A 17,582-nucleotide genomic window follows, 5' to 3' on the forward strand; every position below is an offset into this window, starting at 1 on the left:
ACCACCAGAGACAAGCCATCACTGAGACTAAGACAAACCACCAATAAAACCAACTCAGACAAACAAGCAACCACTGAAGCACCGAAGCGGACAACCAGTGATACGAACACCGACATCTCACCTCCCGTGGCCACCAATGCACTGACTTACCACACCTGCGTAAGGGCGCCTCACCAGAGCACCATTTCGCACACTGTTACCAAGAGCGCTGCCTAAAGTCATCTAAATTATGGGTCGTCTGGGTCGTCTGGTCGTGAAGGCCGCGGCTGTCTGTTGCCGAACTAGAAAACTTACGGTATTTTTTTTCTTTGTCTCAATTTTTTTTCTGTGAGTGCCTCCTGCCTTTAAAATGTTGGTCCCCTTCAGTCCCTAAGGAGGGGGCTCCACTCGTGCCTAAAAACGCGCGTCCCTAGGGAATCGCATACTTGCAGGCCTCGTCTTCGACATGTTTCGGAGAGGAGACAGCCTGTGTTTGTGAGAATGCGGCTACTTGGCCTGCTGACGCGGCCACTTTAGGGTACTGTTGGTAATAGTAAGATGGTTTACCGTTATTTCTCTTCCTCCAGAGCAACAGCTGTTGGTTGATTAATTCACTGATTTGAGGCGATTTAAAAATGTCATATGGCCATTTCCCCCTAAAAATTAAGTGATTAATTAATCGTGTAATCTAATAAGACGCATAAAAATGAGTCACAATATTTCACCAAGGTAGAGATATCCAATGGTCAGGGATATACTGTGAATACTAATACAAAACAGGACCTCTGACACTAGAAAATAGGAAAATAGTAGTCGTAAAAGTACCATCTTACATTATGTGACTGAGTCCTTCATTGCCAGGATTCGTACGTACCTGACCCTACCACCTCACGTAAACAGAAACAGAAGAACTCAAATAGACACAGGAGAGAAGTCAAGTCAACACCACCTTCACCTGAAAGCACTGATTAAGTACCTGATTGCGATGGCCGTTTAATCTTCAGAGGCGGTAACTTCACGCGACTTGGGGGCGCAAGACATAAGGACTGCAATCTGGCACAATTGACCAAAGGAGGAACATTCGCCACAGTTCCCTCACTCCCCTTGCAGCCTTCACTGTTTGTCACTCTCTTCTAATCCTGCTCCTCCTCCTCCTCCTCCTCCTCAGTCTCTTCATTTCCATCCCTTCCTATATTACTCTCTCTCTCTCTCTCTCTCTCTCTCTCTCTCTCTCTCTCTCTCTCTCTCTCTCTCTCACACATCCTTCCTGTCACATACCTATTCGTTCCCTTCCGAGCCTGACGTCTTCCAATGGTCCTTTATTTATTCTCTCTCTCTCTCTCTCTCTCTCTCTCTCTCTCTCTCTCTCTCTCTTGATATGGCTTCTCCCCATATTTTTCATTATTCATTCAGGCCAAACACCTCTCTCTCTCTCTCTCTCTCTCTCTCTCTCTCTCTCTCTCTCTCTCTCTCTCAACATAACTGTGAGGCCGGAAAGTTGGTATCAAAGTTTTAATTAGATTGTGAAGCTACCGAGAGAGAGAGAGAGAGAGAGAGAGAGAGAGAGAGAGAGAGAGAGAGAGAGAGAGAGAGAGAGAGAGAGAGAGAGAGAGAGAGAGAGAGAGAGAGAGAGTCATACAGAACCCCACCGAGACCTATTTCACCCCTTGTATTCCCCAAACAAAGGGATGACGTCACGTATGTCCATCCAGGCTTTCCCCTTTCCCTTCCCTTCCCTTCCCTTCCCTTTGCCCTTCTCTCCACGTGTCCCTCCCTCTGTAATGGGTCCTTTTGGGAAGTAATATGGCGGAAGGAAGGAAGGGAGGAAGGGAGGGAAGAAAAGGAGGGGGAAGAATAGCATAAACACACGCACACTTAACTCACTCACACACTCACACATAAAAAAGGAAAATAATTACCAGTGACATTTTCTCTCTCTCTCTCTCTCTCTCTCTCTCTCTCTCTCTCTCTCTATCTATTTACAATCTAGTTAAGTAATTATTATTGAGGTTCTATTCAATTATCCTCTGCCTCCCTTCCTTAATTTTCCTCCTCCTCGTCCTCCTCTTCCTTCTCCTTCTCCTCCTCGTCCTCCTCCTCCTCCTCCTCCTCCTCCTCCTCCTCCTCCTCCTCCTCCTCCTCCATTCTAAGGTGATGCAATTAAGCCAAACTATAATTTATCTCCGTCTTTCTCCCCTACGTTGTGCAAGCACGCACATGCGCACGCACTCTCTCTCTCTCTCTCTCTCTCTCTCTCTCTCTCTCTCTCTCTCTCACTCACACTCACACACACACATAACCTCACATGGGCCAATAACTTTGAGCGACAACAGCAAATGTCTCTCTCTCTCTCTCTCTCTCTCTCTCTCTCTCTCTCTCTCTCTCTCTCTCTCTCTCTCTCTCTCTCTCTCTCTCTATACCAATCATGTGTCTTCTCTGGCCCCTTTAACAATTTTCCATTCATCCATTCCTAGTCAATATATCTCTCTCCCTTCATCCTTCTTCCCCTCCTCCGCCTTCCTCCCACATTCTTCTCCTCCCGCCCCTCCTCTCTTCGTCCCTCTCTCTCCCTCGCTTCCACCTTCCCTTATCCATTTTGCATTTACTTCCTCCCTTCCACGCACCCATCGCGCCGCCCTCCCTTCCTTCATTCAACTTCCGTCTTATCTCAATCACTTCCTCCTTCAAGCCTGTATTAAGGAGAGGAGAGGAGAGAGAGAGAGAGAGAGAGAGAGAGTCCTACCTTAAGTTCTAATAACGTCTATAGTGTCTAAGTGTGGTTCTTTTCCTGGTATGTTTGATCCTTAAGGTGTTGTTTCCATTCTCTCTCTCTCTCTCTCTCTCTCTCTCTCTCTCTCTCTCTCTCTCTCTCTCTCTCTCTCTCTCCCTCTCTCTCAATATATCTCCCAGTTTGTCACTCATTGGGAATCAATTTGCCTGTCACTTCTGTCGCTGCCTTTTCTCTCTCTGATATATGAAATTTTCTTTATATATTTTAGAGGGATCTTTAGTTAGTTCATATAAACCTGATATCAAATAACTTCTGCTCAATATATTTTTTTTCCATACTGAAAACCAAATTCTCTCTCTCTCTCTCTCTCTCTCTCTCTCTCTCTCTCTCTCTCTCTCTCTCTCTCTCTCTCTCTCTCTCTGGAGCAATTGCAGGGAAAACTGTCGTAAATTTGTCCGTCAATGCAACATGGGTCATATAACCTTACATGTCTCTGCGTTTTACAAGGAATTTCCAATCAGTCAGTCAGTCAGTCGCGAATACGAGAACGAGAATTAAAAAAATGGAAGCATGCATCGTGATTCCCGGCCAGGCAACGGCAACAGCAGCGGGGCTTTTATTTTTAATACCTATCGAGCGATCCATTAACCCGTTCAGTACTACATTCAATTTCCTGAAGCCATGAAAATTTTTTAATCTTCTATTGTTAATCAAAACTGAGCGATTAAATAACAAACTGTAGTGGTTCTGTAGCTTCGGATATTGAATAAAATATCACCGTAACCTTGATGAAAGCTAATGGTATTCTGAATATAACATAAATGATGCCGTGGCAGTGAAAGAGTTAATGTCAATGTGCAGCGCGGCATCGGCTTTGTGGGCGTAATAATGGGCGTAGTAAGCAACTTTTTCTGACAGGATGACTTGTAGCGGGAGTCTGTATTTGGCCTCCCTGCCCTGCCCGCGATTTATTAGACCGCTCACCTTCCGCCAGGGACGCATTTTACTGCCCTGTGTGCATCCTCGTCCATCCCTCCACCTCCCATCTTCCATACCGGCCAGCTGGGCATCACAAATATAGCGAGACTTTGATTGGCTGTTGGCTGGCTGGCGGGAGGGAAGGCGGAAAGGCGGCAGGACACAATACTCAACTGACTCTGAACTGTTACTGCAACGTTGCGCTTTAATTTTCAGCTTGAACTCGTATGTTGTCAATAACACCAAGTCTTTCCACTGATTTTAGGGCCTAACTGAGAAATAAATTGGTCGAGTTCTGGAACTTTGTAGTTCAAATAATTAAGTAAAGAAGGAATATGCATCAGTTTTATAATTATATAATGAATAAATTAAAAGAAAGTACAATTAATAGCGTAACATCATCGAAAATGTTATCAAAATCCGTTAATGAATTAACATCAAAGACAAAACAACATGATGAATCATATCAAAATATAACTTATGGCTACTAAGCATTTCTGTCACCCAATTAATTTCTCAAGCGGTCAATAGCAGGGGATGAGTAAACATCTTTCTTGAAGGAATGCTGCAAGAAGGGAGAAGTAATGGAAGGGAAGTAAACAATGAAGTGTGAATTTGCGGAGGAGTATGAAAAAGGAAGAGACTGCAAAGGAGGGACATAGGAAATCATTTAGGAGAGAAGCGACAGAAGAGGAAGAAGAAAAACATTATTAGAAGAGAGTAACAGTGAATTCAAGGGAAGTGAGGGAGCAGCGGCGAGCGTTTCTCCCTGGTCAATTGTGCCAGATTGCAGTCCTTGTGTCTTGTGTCCTCACTCGCATGAAGTTACCACCCTGGAGACTAAACGGCCATTGCAATCAAGTATTTCATCACGTATGAAAACTGCCAGCTTCGCCTCCCGATTCGCTTATTTTTAAACTCCACCTAAATATATCTTACCCACGAAAATTCTTCCAAGAAATTGCTGAGGATACACTGTCTTATCTGCAGGGCCACAATCTAACCTAACTTAACATCAGCTAACAACCTAAACCCCCCTGACTAACCTAACTTACCCTAATATAACCTAACCTACTATACCTAACGTAACTAACTTAACCGACCTGATTGATCTTAACCTAACCTAACTTAACCTAATCCAGCTCACCTGACTTACCTACCTAATCAAACCAAATCTAATTCAACCTAACATCGTCTAACATAACATAACCAAATGTAACCCATCCAGCCTAACTTAATCTAATCCAACCTAACCTACCAAACACAAACCAACCTAACCTAATCTAACTTAACAAATCATTGGAAGAATAATTTAAAGGGAAAATTTTGTGGGTGGAAAATTCTCTGGGGACACTTACTTAATGTTGGGGAGCTTATGGTATACGGGCCTGATTAATCTGCGAGACTGCTACAACTACAGCCACTCCGCCGCCAACTCCCAAGACAGATTAACAAGTCCAGGCCAGACAAGTTATCCAGAAGGGAAACTTGAGTGTAATCTGTCACAACACTGATAATTATTTGCGGCACTTACTCGTTTGTTGTGAGTGTGTATGAATTAATGTGTAAATAAATAGATGGATAGGTGAGGAAAGAAAGGAAGACAGAAAAATAAAAAGAGGAAAGAATAAATGAAAAAAGGAAAGAGAAAGAAGAAAAAAAAGTGCTAAACTGCTACAAAGAAAATCTACAAGCTTTAAACTATTATCGAGAAAGAAAACAACAGACCAAATAATGAAAATTAATTTTGTAAATATAATCAAACGAGTGTAAACATCTATATGAACTTATGATGATCAGTTATGAAAAAAAAAAAACACAATATGTAGTGCTCGCGCGCGCACACACACACACACACACACACACACACACACACACACACACACACACACACACACACACACAGTTCAGTTCAGCGTTGCAACACACAACTTGACTATATATACATTAAATTTTGTTGAAGCTCCTCCAGGAACAAAAAAAAGCAGCACCACTCCCAGCAGAGCTACAAGCCTGAAACGTTATGTAATCCACCAAAATATGTATCGCCTTAAGTGTGGACTGTGGAGGCGTCAGGTTGCAGCTCAGACACTGCCATTTTTACAGAAAGGGAAAAAAGGAGGCTGGCTCTCTGAGATTGCAAGCCATCTACCTCTAGGCGGCGAGGTTGAAGCGGATGGCGTCTTTGAGCGACAGGCATGTCAGGCAGTGTTACATTTTCGGTTCCTTTCGTGAACTGCTTTATACTACAAGACTAAAGTTTCTGTCAAACAATGAAGAAAATATATATCACTTCATCCTATGTCAGATAAAAAGAAAATTATCTGCTAAAAATTTTATCATCATCATCATCATCATCATCATCATCATCATCATCATGTTTGCGGTTATAACAAAGGTCTACCTAAACCTTCTCTATTCATCCTGTCTATTACTACTCCTAGTTCAAAGTCTCCAACAAATCCTAATATCTTAATAAAAAAAGGCAAGTATATTATGCTTATACGAAAATAAAACCCGTTGCCGTCCCGAATGCACCCTCCTGTCTGTGCTTGCGGCAGAAAACAACTATGTGACCATTCCTTTGTGTCAGCCAAAGAGTAACGCGGCTGTCACGTATTGAAAACTGAAAAATCAACGTTCTAGTTGCAGTTATGTATTTTATCTTCTATTCCGAGTTCCAGGAACTTAACGTAAAAATGCGTTACTTCCAGTGAAACAATCATCAAAGAGTTCCATCATATTATTTGAATCTCTAAAAAAAGACAAGTCTCATATTCAGTGAAAACTGTAATTCCATAATCTGAAAAGGTTGCAGTTCTGAGAACTGTTTTTATTTTTGTTTTATATTTTAATAGCACTTACAGATATAAGTATAAAGTAACGCTAGAGGAATGACTTTCCTTTGTTTTCAGTTGATAACAATTTCTTAAAAGCAACATGAAAAAGAAATATCTAACCTTTTAACATTTACAGTATTATTTTCAGTGTTTAACCACTCCATAAAAAAAAAAAAAAAACATACAAGAAAATCTTATTTTCTAAACATGTTCAGGACATTTGCCTGGGAAACTAAATTAGTGCTTCGCAAAACAAGCAGGGCTGTGTCGAGGCGAGAATATTTACTAATTGCGCTAAATTACAAATGCATTTCTCATTCAGAAAAAGGCGAGATATTAAAAATTAAATATAGACAAGAACAAATTAAATTACGGTGTAATTGTTTCTTCTTTTCAGGTACTACTTAATTTTCTGCAGCTGTCCGACCATGCAGCAGAGATCAGTGGAATTATGGGAGCTCGTTCACAAAGTAGCTTTATTAAACAGAATGGAATCAAACGTTTTCTGTATCTAACTGAAAGTCCCTCATCCTCAGCAGTAATGTTGTATCTCTTGGTGTCTCCTCCTGTTATTTCCATGCAGACAATTCTTTTGAACTTGCTAACTATTTGCCTGTCTCCCTCCCCCTCCTCCGGATTTGCAGCAGAATTCCTTCCACTTTCATTCACATTCTGTTCACTTCATTAATGCAGAAGTTAACCAGAAGTCATGCACTTTCATCTCTTTGTTTTCTTAACTGATGTTTTTATCTTTAATTTTTTTTTTTATTTAATCAGTTTCTTTCCTTCTAATGACCTGGCCAACTTGAAGAGGAATAACAAGACAACTGGGAAACTTTACTTACTTAACCCTCTTTTCTCAACTTTTGGTAGGAGAGAGAGAGAGAGAGAGAGAGAGAGAGAGAGAGAGAGAGAGAGAGAGAGAGAGAGAGAGAGAGAGAGAGAGAGAGAGAGAGAGAGAATAAAGATTTTTCATCATCATTTTTACTGTAACTCTTAGTCAGCTCTACTTATAGATAGAAGGAAATATAAACACTAGAAAAAAGTTATAAAGTAGGACACTTAAGTGGTTTAAAAAGATGGCTGAATACCCTGACCCTCGCCACTACCACCTTGATTCCTATCACCCCCCAAACCCCTCTCCGTCAACCAGCCTTTCGTGGAGGAGGGCAGCAGAGTCCCGGTCCAGCTCACAATGTTCTGTTCTTGTTTAGCGCCACGCCGCCTAATCAGGATAATGGGATCTGTGTCTCGACTTAATATGTAACTCTCTCTCTCTCTCTCTCTCTCTTTCGTGTGATACATGTACGAGTCTTAATATCCTATATTTATCCATTTCATCATTCATTATAGACAAGTTTTATCTATTTCTCTGTATCTCTCTCTCTCTCTCTCTCTCTCTCTCTCTCTCTCTCTCTCTCAGAATAATTTCATTTCATAACTCCCCCAGCAACACAGCCCCAAGCAATTCGTTGTGTGAGAGAAGCAGCAGAATGTTTATATAAATGGAAACGCCTTTTAACATGAACAAATGGCAGATTGCTCCAGGAAAAAATAAGAACAACTAATGCGATCACGATATACTCGGAATAGGCCCATAAACCGTACAGCGCGCCACGCACCTCGCTGCTACTCACGCTAAATCTCAACATTTTCCCAGCCAAGGCAACGAGGCGGCGAGCAAAACTAATAAACAAGAGGTCATTGTTAATGTTCTTTTACTTCCTTTCGAGGATAAATACATATTACATACAGTCTCTCTAGGCAAGCCCCTGCATGCCTTATTGTTTAGAACACAGTGCAGGTTTTATTTTTTTGCAAACGTGAAATATTACAGACACCATAATACGAATAACAATCTACTGAAAAAGAAAGTGATATATACAGAGCCCGAGGATATGAAACTGTTAGGATGAGCGTGAAGATTAACGAATATAGAGAGAAGAGTGAGGTAATGAAAGAGAAGACAAATGTTGAGGAACAAAAATATAATCAAGAATGAGAAAATTGGAAGAACAGCAAATCTGAGTAAATAAAAAAAAAAAAAATCAGATGAGAGAACGAAGAAAAAAAAAAAGTTAAAAAAATGAAAGGTAAAGACAGATGCAACGGGAGAAAACAAGCTGATCACCACAGCAGAAGTAACTCGCTTCGAATATTAGGAACGATTGAACCCTATAGAGGAAAACAGAACAACAAACAGATGCGCAAGTTATAACAGAAAAAAAACAGGAATAACAGAAAAACACGTAAAAGATAAGGTGGAGAAAGTTATAAAAATAGCGAAAGTCAGCCAGGAAGGGATCGAGGCACCAGAAGGAAGAACAATATTAATTCCAGCTGAAACTCCGCCACCAAATTTGCCACTAAACCCTGACTGACATTCCGTAATAAATGCATGAATTATTGAATATACAGACTGAATATCAACTACATTTATGAATTTGACAGCGTATGTATTTCATATTCGATTATTATGTTAATTATTGAATACTAAAGAAGCATAAGGTGATATTTAACAGCTGTTCTTAACCTCTTTAGTACTGGGACGCATTTTTACTACGAGTTTAGGTATGATTAGACGGTTTTATTTACATTAGGAAGGCCTGTAGAGGTTAGAAGATTAATGGACAGAGTTTTTTTCTATTTTAATCTCCCACATAAGTTTCTGAAACTGTATAAAATCTCCAAATAGGAAGCAGAGTGAATATGAAAACGCGTCACGGAGCTAAATGGGTTAATATATGTTCAAACAAGACCTTTCATGGTGACTTGTGAGAAATGTAAATAGTACTAATGAATTCTGCATGTTGCCTCAAACACTTCTTGGCTGACCTTCCTTTCTTGATCACTTTCTCCGCCTTCTCCTCTGCATATTCTTTAATCCCTTGTTTTCCTGTTGTGATGATTAGAGCATGTGTTTGTTCCGTTTTCTTTTCCCTCGTTCCTGACTCTCGATGGTAATTATTTTCCGGTGGGGTGAAAAGCTTGTTTTCTCCCATTTCGCCAGTCTTCTCCTTTTGTTACTTCTCTGACTTATTCTGTCTCTTCTTCTTTCTTCTTCAAGACAAGAGCTTTTCCTGCTCAACTTTTATTTTTCGTTTATCTATTTATCTATTTTCAAGCAGAAGTCAAAACATTTCTTCCACATCATCAGCATCATTATCTTAATTTGTTGTTCTATGCTCTTTGGTTGTTTCCTCCTTCCTCTTTTTCCTCTAAATTAGAAAGAGTTGATTCTTCGAACATACATGACTTTTATATAAAGATATTAAAGTTCTTAACAATTTCCATCTAAATAAAATGACAATCCCATTCTCTGAAAAAGAGTCATAACAAATATGCTGAAGTTCAACAATTATAAAACACGTTTCCTGGGAATCGCTGCTTATAGTCAACACTCCCTCTTGTACGTATGTTGGGTCGAAAACATAGAATTACATTTCCGAGCAAGTCAAATTCGTGCATTATTTGAAACATTGAAAAACGTAAGCAAAATATTAGTTCTTACGTTTTTACGTCTTTCTCTATACATACTTTTGCTTTCATTTTTCATATTTCTTCACCCATTACTTGATTATGAAATTATAACCTCACGACCTAGATCAATAACATATTAGTAATGATATATGTAAGCATATTTAAGATAATATACATTTGTACAATGTGTTCATGTACATCTCAAATAAAAAATTTTCCTTTATTATCCGAAAAAAAAAATCTTTATATGGTCTGCTTATTGATACTTTGTACGCAATTAATTATTATAAATGTTTCGTTTTTACAGGCATGAAACAGTGTGTCATGTGTTTAGAAAAAACAAAGAAAAAGAAAAAAAGAAAATAAGGGACGCTGCAAGAGGCTACCGAATTCCATCTACCATACCCATCCTTAAATTTGTTTAATTTTCTATTAAAGTTTCCTTCTCTTCCTCCTCCTCATCCTTGTTATAAATTATTGTCATTACTATAAATTTTTCTTCAGCAAGTTGTTAACGGATAAAGAAAATGAATATATAAATAAAGAAATAAACTACAAGTAATCAAAAGAAATGTAGTAAGAAGGTGGCTGTAGTGTGAAAATACCCGACATAATTTATCTACGTTGAGGCCCACTACTCATTAATATCTTAGCAGTATGTTTGAGTATTATGACAAACATCGTATAGGTAGTAGATTTAAGACAAGGTTCGAAAGAAAGACATAACCATTCAAAACGCATGGTTTAATGGTTTAACCAAAACGTGAACCAGTGTGAATGCTGACTCGTTTGTATTTTATCGAAAGCCTCAATGCCACTGAGACGTGACTTATGATTCAATCTTGTGTTAAGCCTAGAAATTAGTAAAGAAACAAACAATTCTATGGATTTCCCGATTACTTAAATGATATTGAGTACTATGCAAAAAATCTATCTTAAGCGATTACACAAGGCACGGTACTATCTTTAACTTACAAATATCTTATGTTGTAGAGCAAACTCTATAATCCGGGTTTCGTGAACGCCCAGGGGTTCACAAGAAGATTTTCAAGGGTACTTAGATGGTTGATTTAATGATACATCCTTTGCAAAATACCTTTGCCTATTGAGTTAATGTCAGTCACTAAATTAACATTCTGTTCGATGGTAGATGGTCTTATAACTCAGAGGGTTCTTAACAAGAAAAGGTTGAGAACCCCTGATCTATAGTCTAAAGGCATAAACATTTCCTCCTCATTGCTCACCCTACACCAATGAAAGATCCAAACACCCCAATTGGCAGCGACCTTATCCAGAAAATGAAGAACACCTCATTGGAAAGTGACTTTTTGAAAAATCTAGTATAGAGAAAATAAAGAAATAATATATAATTTTTGGAAAATAAGAGAACAAAGTAAAAGTTTAAATAATAATTAGTTACAGCTACTGACCCAGACAAAACCCAAACCAAAACACATCAGGAAGTGCCGATATCCAGACTACACTTCCGCGTATCAACTGAACTGAACTGAATACCATGTTCAGGCTATGGCAAGACAGAGCTCAGGAACACGGTGATGAAAACACAACAGCACCCTCGGACTATTTCTGTTTCGGCCGCTAATTTTCTTTTTTCTCATAAAGAAATCCGAACAAATATTGCTCTACTCATTCCTTGTGAAGAATTAACCTGTGCAGAAGCGAGGTGAAATGTGTGTTAAGGTTCCGTGCTGTATTTAAGTCTCTAGAAATGAAAGATCTTGGTACACCAGACAATTATGTTTTGCTCTATATTATGATGTTAGTCGTATAAACTCAAGTAACTATAAAGAAATACCATGGTAGAATAAGAACAGAAAAATACTGGAAGGAGTAAAAGCATGGTAAATCAATAGATACATCGTAATACAGTGTTTAGAGACGACTACTCTGTACCGCGAGACGATGCTGACCCACTCCTGAATTAAACCAACCTGCGAACACTGAAAATGTGACAGTTTGGGTCCTCTCCTATTGACATTAATCAAAGTATTACGATTTATTCACAATAGTAATATATTACACTCAGACGGAACACGGGCCTGATGTGTTTGAGATGTGGCATTTTGTTATAGTACATTTCGCACTATATAGCGACTGTTTAGGACCGAAAACTATAGCTTCAGGTAGATATACAATAATGTTATCTATCGATTTTCAGTCTTAAAGTAGGGAAAATTACAAATATTGATGCATTTCTTTTATAGTCCTCCTTGCTTCTCGAAAAGGTGCACGAACTTAGAAAAGGTTGAAGAACACTAAACTATACCCTGAGAAAAAATACAGTAAAAGAGATAAGATAAAATGACCAACATCTCTATTATTACGGAGGCTAAGAATAATACCAAGACTAATTAAGTAATTCAGAGATAACGAAACGAACGACGATCACGAGAGCTTCCACGATAACAGTGTGTATGATAAGATGTGATTCCAGATTCCTCGATAGCGCTCCGAGTTTCCAAGATAACAATACCATTCCAGTTTCCTCGATAGCGATGCGAGTTTCCAAAATAATGATGCCATTCCACGATAAAGATGCCATTCCAGTTTCCACGATAATAATGCGAGTTTCCACGATCAAGATGCAATTCCAGTTTCCACGGTAACGATGCGGGTTTCCACGATGTCGATGCGGTTCCAGTTCTCACGATGCGATTTCACGACACAATATTGAAGTCCACTTGCCTACACAGGTACTGGGACGAACCCTTTCACCCCGTAAGGGTCCACCCCAGACCCTTGGGTGCGAGTAGAGTGACGCTGCCACCTTCCTGCGCCGCAATTGAAGTTCACTTGCCTACACCGGTACTGGGATGAACCCTTTCACCCCGTCAGGGTCCACCCACACCCTTAGGTGCGAGGAGAGTGGCGCTGCCACCTCACTGCGACGCAATTGAAGTTCACTTGCCTACACAGGTACTGAGACGAACCCTTTCACCCCGTAAGGGTTCACCCCAGACCCTTGAGTGCGAGGAGAGTGACGCTGCCACCTTACTGCGCCTCACACGGGTAGCCATGAGCAATGACCCGCCACACACCACTCCCCAAACACTGTCAGTGAGTCCTTTTCACCCCGTAAAGGACCACTGGTATTGTCAGTGCCTGGTGCATGGCGCACAGCGTGCCCTCGTTCATGGCGAGTTGTTCAGCACGGTGTCATTATAAGCAGAGGTCCCGTACACACCACTCACCACCAGACTCTATGCAAGGAGCCCTTATCACCCCTTAAAGGCCCCTCACGGCATCATCTGGTGGACGGTAGACACGGCAGACTGCTTAAGGCGACCCCTTGCCTAGTGTGAGGCGCTGCAAGTTGACGACAACCAGTGAGCTTGAAGCCGCAAAGGAAAATGAGTCCACGTTAACAATGGGATTCCACGACAGGTTGCGATTCCAGTGTCCACGGTAAAGATGTGTTTGTCGAGGATAACGATCCGTTTATCGAGGCTAACGGTGCGGCGATGGCGAAACGATTCAAAGTATTATTACCTACACAGGTACTGGGACGAAACTTTTCACCCCGAAAGGGTCAACCCCAGTCCCGTGCTTATGAGAGCAGTGACGATGCAACCTTGCAATGCCTCACACGGGTCGCCATGAGCAATGACCCGCCACACACCACTCCCCAAACACTGTCATGAAGTGAGTCCTTTTCACCCCGTAAAGGACCACTGGTACTGTCAGTGCCTGGCTCATGGCGCACAGCGTGCCCTCGTTCATGGCGAGTTGTTCAGCCCGGTGTCATTATAAGCAGGAAATCCGTACACACCACTCACCACCAGACTCTATGCAAGGAGCCCTTATCACCCCTTTAGGGCCCCTCACGGCACCATCTGGTGAGTGGTAGACATTGATCTCTTGCTTATGGCGACCCTTGCCTAGTGTGAGGCGCTGCAAGTGGACGACTAGTAGTGAAGCTTGAGGCCACCAAGGAAAAGAAGGACCTGCAGCCAGTTCCCTGCCTTGGGCCCCAGGCCGGACCCGACAGCCACCTCCTTCCCCCGTGCGGCGCCCAAGGCCGTCACGGCCCTCAACAACTTTAGGCCGAAAGTTCTCAATCGTCGTTTAAATTTTGATTCGAATATAAAATCGTCGATGGTAAATGAAAAATAGCTTTGGTCTGAAAGTGTGCAAGAATTAGCTGATTAATGAAACAAGGTGAGGCAGCTTTGCCCCGGAGTATTTAGTGTACTTTGCATGTTGCTGCCGTGAATGTGTACGTGTTTGTAGATAACTGGATAGAAACAGTAGACCAATGGTAGTTGTGTAACTATTGGGAACCTTTTGAAAATTAGCTAAGCTTCTGGATAGAGTAGATGAGTGCACACAGGTTTGCTTGTCTTATACATAAACTGCCACCTGTAGACATAATTTTTTTATTTTTATTTTATGCTCTTAGAAAAAAAAGCAAACTTAGTTTCCTTTATTTCTCTGATCACAATGACGTGCAAATATCAATGTTTCAAATGTAAGGAAACACTAGGAGAGGACCCAAACTTCCGTTGAAGTTGTCAGATTCAACAGATATCGTAATATTTCACAGAAAAGATGGTCAACTGCATATCGTATATTCTTCTGTCACATCAGAAGATATCAATATAGGTAAAGTATTTTTAAACATGTATCTACGACAAAAAACGCTATAATAGTAGAGTTAGGTTATAACTATGCAATGTGTTTTTTTATATACCATCTAGCTCTATTCCTGGGACAAAAATTACTTCTTCCTCAATTGATAACTCGAAGTTAGTATGATATTTTCTTTCCTTCTTGTTAGTAAGTAGACTACAAGACACCATGAACATATGAAGCCCCGTAAATGAGTTTATTTTCATAACTTAGAAATCAAAGTCTGATAATGAGATTGTCTATTGCCAACCAAACCGTTCTGCATCATAGAGACTTAATGATGTTAGCTCATGGACAGTGGCCATCCTGACAGCGCGAAACCCCACGGGATTCATAAGATTTCCAGAGGTACTTAGATGGCTGATCTAATAAAATCCTTTGCAGTACCATTGCATATTGAGTTCCATGTTCCATGTGATAATACTGGGGGTTCGGTTAGATGGTTTTATAATTCAGGGGGTTCTTAACGATAAAAAGATTGAGAACCCCTGCCATAGAAGAACATCAGAACATGATTTTGTAATTACACACACACACACACACACACACACACACACACACACACACACACACACACAGAGAGAGAGAGAGAGAGAGAGAGAGAGAGAGAGAGAGAGAGAGAGAGAGAGAGAGAGAGAGAGAGAGAGAGAGAGAGAGAGAGAGAGAGAGACTTTTGGGAATGAATATGCGGACAAAAATGTTCAACTGCTTTACATCAACGAAAAGAAAAAAAAAAAACTCGAGAAAGAAGTTTAACAATCTAGTGGACATGACCGTCTCTTGGCAGACAAATACCCTGAAAGCATTCACTTGTTCTTTACACGGCACTTGCTCATCAACAGGAAGAAGGTTTCTGAAGGGGAGGCAGGCGGTGGGGTAGAGGAATTAAACAGGGGGTTGAGGGACCACGGGAGACCTAGGGCGTGTGGCCGATTTATTGTTTCCACACATCCCATGTACATTACTGTAACTCGCCATCCAATATAACAATCTTTTAATTTTCAATATCTTACTTAACGTATGCATGTGTGTGTGTGTGTGTGTGTGTGTGTGTGTGTGTGTGTGTGTGTGTGTGTGTGTGTGTGTGTGTGTGTGTATTTAGGACAACTGTCATTAATATTGATAATAAAAAAAATCAGATACAGTAGCAGTCTGTGACAACACCACATATCTCTTACGCGCTCTTCTTCCTCATTTTTATGCTTCTCATTCTCGCCCTCTCCTCATCCCCAAACCCCTCCTCTTTAATTCCTCCTCCTGCACCCTTCCTCCCAGTCGGAAGCTTTTATGAGCTGTTTATAAATAAATCCCTTGTGAAAATAAAGTGAATGCTTTCAGAGCTGTTCGCTACCAAAAAAAAAAAAAAAAAAAAAAAAAGTGGTCACCGTCTTCTATGGATGACTTTCTAAAGCTTTAGTTACTGTTGGAATTACTCTTATTCAATCAATGATTAAGTTTAAACTTATAGCATAAAGCCATATTATTTTTGTACCTAAAGTGCATGCAGTGAAGCTAATGAGCACGGAAGCTCAAAAAATCAGCCCTTAGCGGTGCGAGGATTGGTAAACTTATATGCGAGTGTGAGTAATGTTTCTTCTGGTCGTTGGGGACACCATCGTTGCGGCGAGAGCAAAATAAATAAATAAATAAATAAATAAATAAATAAATAAATAAAATAAATAAATAAAAAAATAAATGAATGAAATAAATAGATAAAAAATTGAAAAACAAAAACTAAGAGGACCGTCCTCCAAGTATAGTACAGAGCCCTTTGTGGAGTGGAGGCAGAAGTCATTACATTGCAGATGTCATTACTGCACTCTGTTTCTTGTCGAAGTAGAAAAATGCGAAGCTGTGTCCCTTCACCATGAGCTTCATCTGATTGGCTACGTTCAAATGTAATTATCATAACAATTAATCCTCGTGATATAAACGTGACGGGAATAATTACACAGTGATGAATGACGCTAATACTTTTCTAACAAAGAGTTGAGAGATTTTGCTAAACATTGCTTTAGTTTGCATTTTTCATCAAAGTAATATGTTTATGCAATGGCAATATTTGCTATCATGGTTTTAATTTAACTTCAGTGGCGGATAAACAAATGAAAGTATCCTACATGAAAGTATTGCTTATATTTGCTGTGAGTATTCAGTTGTATTATGATTAATTCAACCGCAGCGATGATTAGTATTCCCACACTTCATAATTCCAGCATTTGAAATAATACTGAAATGCAGATACTCAAGTTTTCTTTAAAAGCGGTGGACGCTTCTGTCCTGTGGTAATAAAAATACATATCAACACCCGGGAGGCTGAGATGGCATTATACAAACAATATGTACGAACTCTCCTCCGCGCCTTGCCAAGACCGTCACTGCAACACAGCGAAAGTGTCAAATTGATTAAATATTTTAAGGCACTTTACCGTGATATGTGAAGAGGTCACTCGTAGCGTCAACTCTGATGAGCCGAGGAGTGTTGGATAAAAGACAGAGGGAAGCATGGCTGCCCGCCATTTTAACAGCTACGGGTCTGTTATTGTAGGGTGGCATCAAGTCTGGGCTGGCATGTTCCATGCAGCCTGCTGACTCAGGCCATGGACGCTGTGTGTTAGCTGGTACTGTCCACCAAATTCACATTGTGGTAATCACGTAAGTGTAGTGAAATCACACACAAAAATGGACGTAAAATAAAAATGTCGCTGCCGCGCCGCCAACACACCACGTAGCGTCTTGACACTGAGAGGTGGGAGGAAACAACGTGGATGGTTTCTCTGGTTTGAACGGCGCTTCATGAAGCTTCACAAGTTTTTTGAAGAAACCTAAATCCTGTTTCTTCTTATTGTTAAATAAAATATACGAATATACTACATCATATAACTGTGCAGTAAATACGATTGTATTAGGTACAATATGAGTGG

At 40.4% G+C, this 17,582-nt stretch overlaps 1 long non-coding RNA gene across 1 annotated transcript in view; it reads right to left on the reverse strand.

The window, feature by feature from the left end:
- LOC123514823 overlaps positions 1-17,378 on the reverse strand; it is a 55,258-nt gene extending 37,880 nt beyond the window's left edge. Inside the window, exon 1 of the long non-coding RNA XR_006677707.1 lies at positions 17,088-17,378. This is a non-coding gene — a long non-coding RNA (uncharacterized LOC123514823). The remainder of the gene's footprint in view (positions 1-17,087) is intronic.
- Positions 17,379-17,582: the final 204 nt, after the last annotated feature.

The sequence above is a fragment of the Portunus trituberculatus genome, chromosome 38 (assembly GCF_017591435.1).
Source record: "Portunus trituberculatus isolate SZX2019 chromosome 38, ASM1759143v1, whole genome shotgun sequence".
In the NCBI taxonomy this organism is placed as follows: Eukaryota; Metazoa; Arthropoda; class Malacostraca; order Decapoda; family Portunidae; genus Portunus; species Portunus trituberculatus.